This window comes from Pseudocercospora fijiensis (assembly GCF_000340215.1).
Source record: "Pseudocercospora fijiensis CIRAD86 unplaced genomic scaffold MYCFIscaffold_14, whole genome shotgun sequence".
NCBI classification, from domain to species: domain Eukaryota; kingdom Fungi; phylum Ascomycota; class Dothideomycetes; order Mycosphaerellales; family Mycosphaerellaceae; genus Pseudocercospora; species Pseudocercospora fijiensis.
In genome coordinates, this window is record NW_006921545.1 from 986877 (window position 1) to 993728 (window position 6852).

The following is a 6852-nucleotide window of genomic DNA, read 5'->3' on the forward strand; positions in this document are numbered from 1 at the left end:
ATTTGTACCTCTATCCCTCTCTATTCGAGGGTATAGTAGTCTTATATTCTACTTCTCTTAATTCCGTTAAGAGTTAAAATGTTTATAGTAGGTATCTCGTTCGAGATAGCTATATCTCGACTCCTAGTTATCTCTCGGCAAAACCGAGTTCAGATTCGGAATTAGCGGAAAAAATAGGCCTATTTTCGATATTAAACGTCTAAATTCCGGGGAACTTCCGGGGGGGTCCCCGGACGAGGGCGGACGAGCTCGTCTACCCTCGTCCGCTCGTCTACCCTCGTCCGCTCGTCCGATTAAGAAAATAGAAACGTAGATTTCTCGGTACTTTTAGATAATATAAAAATATCTACTACTTCTAGGGGGGTACCCTGCCGTGCTGTAAAAAACAGCCCGTAATATAAAAAACAGCCTACGCTATAAAGTGTAGCTATACTAAGAAAAATACTAAAACGTAGGGGGGGGCCCCTAGACTAGAGTATAAGTAGTCTATCGCTAAAAGCGAATATCTAGTCGTCGTATATAGATCTAATTACTACTTAAGGTAATAATAAGTATATCTAGTATAATATCTCTTATAAATAACGTCTTTTACCTACTTTAATAGGTATAGACGGGCTAGGGTTAGGTTAGGGTTAGGGGTTAGGGTTTTAAACCTAGTAACTATTCGACTAAGCGATAACCGTTTCCCTATAAGCCGAGATATCTAGTACTACGTATTCCCTTCTAGGAACTATCCTCGGAGTATAAGTATAGGTACACTTTCGGAGGGTATAGTCCCCTTCGAGAAGGGTCTAACTCGTACTTTATATAGTAGATCTATAGGTTTTCTACTACTATAGAGGGTACTCGATCGAAATCTTTCTCCTCTAACTCGTATACTCGCTATATTTCTACTATACTCGGTACTTAGACCCGTATATACCTAATACCTAAAAGGCTATACTATACTCGTATATACTATATCGAAGCCTATCGCTAGGGTATCGAGAGTATTAAGTCCTATTCTAGGATTGTTAAGTTAGTCTTATTAAAGAGGTCGTAGAAATTACGAGTTCTCTTTAAGCTAAGGAGGAAGCCTTTACTAATCGAAGCCGGAAGCGTTATTTTAGCGTCGCGGTAGTTCTTTAGAAACTCCTAACTAAGCTATATAGTACTAATGTATTCCTATACTAGATTATAATAAGACGGTAGTAGAGACTTATCTTATTTTACCTCTTATACCCTTGTATTACCTAGGGGTTTAGAGAACTAGTTTAAAAGCGTCTTCTTAGGATATTCTCTCCTAAGTAGGTTTACGAAAAAGAACTTCTCTACGCTATAGAAGTCTAAGTCTTTTTAGTAAAGCGTACGTATTCTAGTCCTTTCTGCTTTAATAAAGGCCGTCTTAATACTTTCGAGGTATAACGAGGACTACGGGATATATATATACTTATTTAGAAACTTACGATATATCGAAGTTACTAGCCTATTAGATTCGTTAAGTAGAAGTATATCTAGAAAGTGCGTACTTGTTTTCGAATGTTCCTAATTAATCGTTAGTCCTTTAATAACAAAGGCTAATTATAGGCTAATAAGTTCTTCTTCTATTCCTTTAAATAGTAAGAAGATATCGTCTATATAGCGTTTATAGAAGCGAATCTTTAGGTATCTAGGGAGGAGAGCTCTTTCGAAAAAAGTATAGTATAGGTTTGCTACTACCGGGGCGTAGGACGTTCCTATAGCTAAGCTACTTACTTATTTAAAGATCTCTTTCTCGTAGTAGAAGAAGTTGTATTCTAAGACAAACTATAGTAAGCTTATAATAGAATCTACCGTATAGCCTTCTAAGTTAATATCTGATTTCTATAAGAGGCTCTTATAGATTCGAATAGTATCTTTCGGGGGTATGTTTGTATATATAGCGCTTACATCGCCTATTACAAAGTATACGCCTTCTAGGCTGTCTTAGTACTATCGTATATCGTAAATAAAAGTCTTAGTCGAATCTAAAATCTACGGATATTACGGTAGTAGTTTCTAAAGGTAGTAGTCTACTACTTCTAAGTATCGGCTTGTAATCTAACTATAAGACGGGATAATAGGTCTAGAAGCTATCGGGTTCTTATATATTTTTAGAATTATATAGAACCTTAGTAGTTTAGTAGTTGTCGTCTTAAGCTATTTCTCTATAGACGTAGGCTATTCGAATATAAAGAGTAGTGTTCTAAAATCTTTAAGGATCGGTTCTATTTCCTAGTTTAGGAGCTAGACGTAAGCTTAGGGTTTAGGGTTAGGGTTTAGGGTTAGGGTTTTACTATAGGGCACTTTAGGGTTAGGGTTAGGCGTATAGCGGGCGTATAGTAGGGCGCCGGCGTCGGGCTAATTAGCTATAACTAGCGATACGGTAAGGGCCGCGGGCTAATTAGCTATAACTAGCGATAGGAACGCTCGCCCTCGCGCGCGACGTCGACGAGCCCTATTTACTATTTATCGCCTCCCTTATAGAACTATTCTCTATTTATTCGATATTATAATATCGAAGGTATAAAAGAATATATTCTCGCGCCTACTCGTAGGCCGCCTACGTATATTGCGAGCTAAATAAGAAGGCGGTCGTATTCTTAGTCGTATCTCGACTACGCCCGCGTTAGGCTAATTAGCTATAACTAGCGATACGGTAAGGGCCGCGGGCTAATTAGCTATAACTAGCGATAGGAACGCTCGCCCTCGCGCGCGACGTCGACTAGCCCTATTTACTATTTATCGCCTCCCTTATAGAACTATTCTCTTAGAGTACTCTCTATAAGCTATACCGCGAAGATGCCCTCCGCGGCCTTCGCGAAGTAGTCTTAATAACTCGCTATACTCTATATGCCGCTAAGGACGCATTTAATAGCAAAGTCGGTATCTATACTAAGATAAGTCTCGCCTTTACCCCTTTAACGCGCCGCCTATTATATACTAACCTAAGTAGGTTTATATCTACGGCGCGACTTTGTCTATATATAGCTTCGCCGTCTACGTTACTTTTAGTCTCCTCTATACTAGTAAGAAAGTTCTATAGGAACCGCGAAGATACCCTCCGCGGCTTTCGCGAAGTAGTCTTAATAACTCGCTATACTCTATATGCCGCTAAGGACGCATTTAATAGCAAAGTCGGCATTTATACGAAGGTTAGTCTCGCCTTTATCCCTTTAACGCGCCGCCCGTTATATACTAACCTAAGTAGGTTTATATCTACGGCGCGACTTTGTCTATACGTAGCTTCGCCGTCCGCGTTACTTTTAGTCTCCTCCGTACTAGTAAGAAAGTTCTATAGGAATAGTTAAAGCGCCTTATCGCCGGCAGCTTAGTCGTTCTTATACTAATAAATAACAAGTTCGTGTCTCGCGCTATTATCGCTACTATTGCCGCTCGACTACTAGAGGGACTTTAGTAGAATCTACCTAAGCTTAATCTCGCCTTTACCCGTCCCGAGGAGTTAGAGCTAGATCCTACTATAGAATATCTTATAGTAGAGGACCGTAGCGGACTTTTCGAAGCTAATCGGTATACCTTGCTTAGCCTTTAGCGTATAATACGCGAGGGTTTCCCCTTATTAGAGTACCTCGTTAGTATATAGCCTTATATTTCGGCGCCTAAGTATTTTAAAGCATAGCCGAAGCGAGATCTAAGCTCTATCCTAGTTAACAACTCTAACGAGAGCTTCGAGAATATTAATATAGTTAAGTACTAGCCTTCTAAGCCTAATAGTACTCTAGACGCCTCCTAACTAGAAGCGCTCCGTCGTATTCTAACGGCGCGTCTTGCTATTATTTAAGGCCTACCCGGTACTAGTAAGACCTATGTCTCTATATAAGCTATTAAAGTAATGCTCGAAAACTAGAATAAGAGAGATCTACTAATAATTATCGCTTATTAGACTAACTACGCTATCGACTAGTTTTTACGTTATATCGCTATATTCGAGGAAGAATTTGTACGTCTCGGTAGTCGTAGTAAGGATAAGGATATCGTTAAGCCGCTTCGTTAGGATACGACGAAGCGCTTCTAGTTAGCAAGCCGCTTCGCTAGGATACGACGAAGCGCTTAAGAAACATTAAAGTAAGAAGGCGTTCGTATTCTAAGTCGTATCTCGACCGCGCCTACGTCTAGCTAATTAGCTATAACTAGCGATACGGCCCTCGCTCCGTTAGAACGCGACGGAGCGCTTCCGGTTAAGAAATATACGGGGTACGTATTCCCCTACCCCTTACCCTCCGGTTCCGTAAGTAGGGATTTACCTATCTTCTTAGCTATACTTTTAGTCTTATATTAAGTATACGAGGTACCCTTTCCCGAAATCTAGCTAACCTATCTGCCCGATATTAATTAAATATTATTAGAACCTAGCTAACTATCTAATTAAATAGCCTTCCTTCGCTATTACGGAAGGCTACTACGAACCTTACCCTATATCTCGTATTACTCCGCCTATCGCCTAGTAAGGACTTTTACCTTTAATAATAGACCTACTAGTAATGCTCTTTAGGTTTACTTATCCTACGGTCCGATAGAGGAATAACTTAAAACTTTTAGTACGTACCTAAAACGCCTAGTTTTAGGTACGTACCTAAAGTTTTAAGTTGTTTACGGTATCCTTTAATTGCTAGACTTTAGGTTTTGCAACGTCTACGGGAAGGCCGTAGGTAGTATACGAACCTGCTTATACGTACTGCTTTATACGTAAAATATACTACGCTACTATTCCTTGCTCTCTTATATATAAAATGTATCGCTAGAAAGGGGTAGCCCTTTCTAGTATTAGTAGTTTCCGCGAGATAGAACTACTACCTCCTCGAATTCTATACTTATTAGCGCGGCTTATATATAAGCTTTGCCCTCCGCTATTAACGGAATTAATACGATACCGCCTAAAGGATAGCGTAAGCTACTCGGTACTAAAGAGAAAGAGCGGAAGAAGAAGGCCGAACGTACCGCGAGGAAGTTAGCGAGTACGGCTCTACGACGAGCCTAGAAGAAAGTATAGCAAGCCGAGTAAGACCTAGGCGTAGTATCTTCTTCGTCTGCGCTACTACTATATCTAGCCGCTATATCGTCTACCTCCTCGGCTACCTAACCTATCCCCTATATTAACCCTCTACTTCGTAGCTAAATAGGCGTAGTAGGTAGTTAAACACTCTAGAGTTAGCACTATTCGGCTAGTTAGGGACAGCTACTTCTCCTAGTACTACGACTACTACCGCTCTCTTTATAGATAGCGCCGCGTATAAACACTAGAGATAGGCTATAGCTCCTCGCTACCTATATTAACTAGCTCGAGATCGACGATATTATCGCGATAGTCGATTAATTTGCTAGAGCTAACGCCGCTAGCTCTACTCTAAGGGATAGTACTTCTACGTCTATCGTTTAATAATCGATCGTATAGGCTATCCCTACCTACGACTAGCCTCGGTTAGCTATTCGGCGGGCTCCTCTACGTCCCCTTCTCCCTAAAATAGATAGCACTTAACTAGTATACCTATCTAATACTCTCCCTTCGTATATAGGTCCTCTTACCTTACGTAGAATAGTTTACCGCCCCGCTCCGATAGCTACTAGACCCCCTTCGTCCGCTATAGTATAATCCCTACTAGCGCTAGCTTCTATACTAGCGATACCTCCCGCGCTAGCTTCTATACTAGCGATACCTCCCGCGCTAGCTTCTATACTAGCGATACCTCCCGCGCTAGCTTCTATACTAGCGATACCTCCCGCACTAGCTTCTATACTAGCGATACCTTCCGCGCTAGCTTCTATACTAGCGATACCTCCCGCGCTAGCTTCTATACTAGCGATACCTCCCTAGCTAGCTTCTATACTAGCGATACCTCCCTAGCTAGCTTCTATACTAGCGATACCTCCCGCGCTAGCTTCTATACTAGCGACGCCTTCCTAGCTAGCTTCTATACTAGCGACGCCTTCCCCGCTAGCTTCTATACTAGCGACGCCGCCTAAGCCTAACTCCTAAGGAAGCGTAGCTTATTCTTCCCTATTACTAGCTTCGAAGTCCGCTACTTAACCTACTTCGCCGACTCCTCGAAGAAGTCTCTCCTTCCCTCCTATTTTAGAGAGCCCCTCGTTACCTACGACGCCGCCTAAGCTAGACTCCTAAGTAAGCGTAGCTTATTCTCCCCTATTACTAGCTTCGAAGTCCGCTACTTAACCTACTTCGCCGACTTCTCGAAGAAGTCTCTCCTTCCCTCCTATTCTAGAGAGCCCCTCGTTACCTACTTTAAGAGACGGGACGAATTAACTACTAGCCTTAGTATAGCGTAGTCGACCGATCGTAAGCGCGAGTATATCTAAGTCTAATTCTAGAGATAGTATTCCTAGCCCTAGCTTAAGGGGAAGCCCGTCTAGATTAAGAGATAGTATTACTAGGTCTAATTTAAAAGAGAGCTTATAAAGGCCTCGTTCTAGAGCTTACCTATCGTAGCTATAACGTAGGCTCCTACTACGTATCTAGCTAAATCCTAGAGGGCGTAACCCGCGCCCTACCTTACTAGAACCCCTACTACCGCTACGACCTACGCTACCGCGAGGTCGGTAGGATCGAGACGATAATAGCGACGTTACGCTCGAAAGCTCGCAAGTACCTTCGGTAACTAGTAGTTTAATCTAATCGGATTTAAGTAGTCCTTCGAGTAGCGACGCTAGGGTTAATTCCGACGAGGAACTAGACAACCTACTTATTATATCGACCCCTTATAGTCGGATAGTACTTTACTAAGCGCTCGCCGTAGATAGTTGCTCTTATAAGTATTCCTAAGACTAGGATATAGACGTAGAAGAAGAGGAGCCGATACCGCCTAAAGTTATACTCGTAGA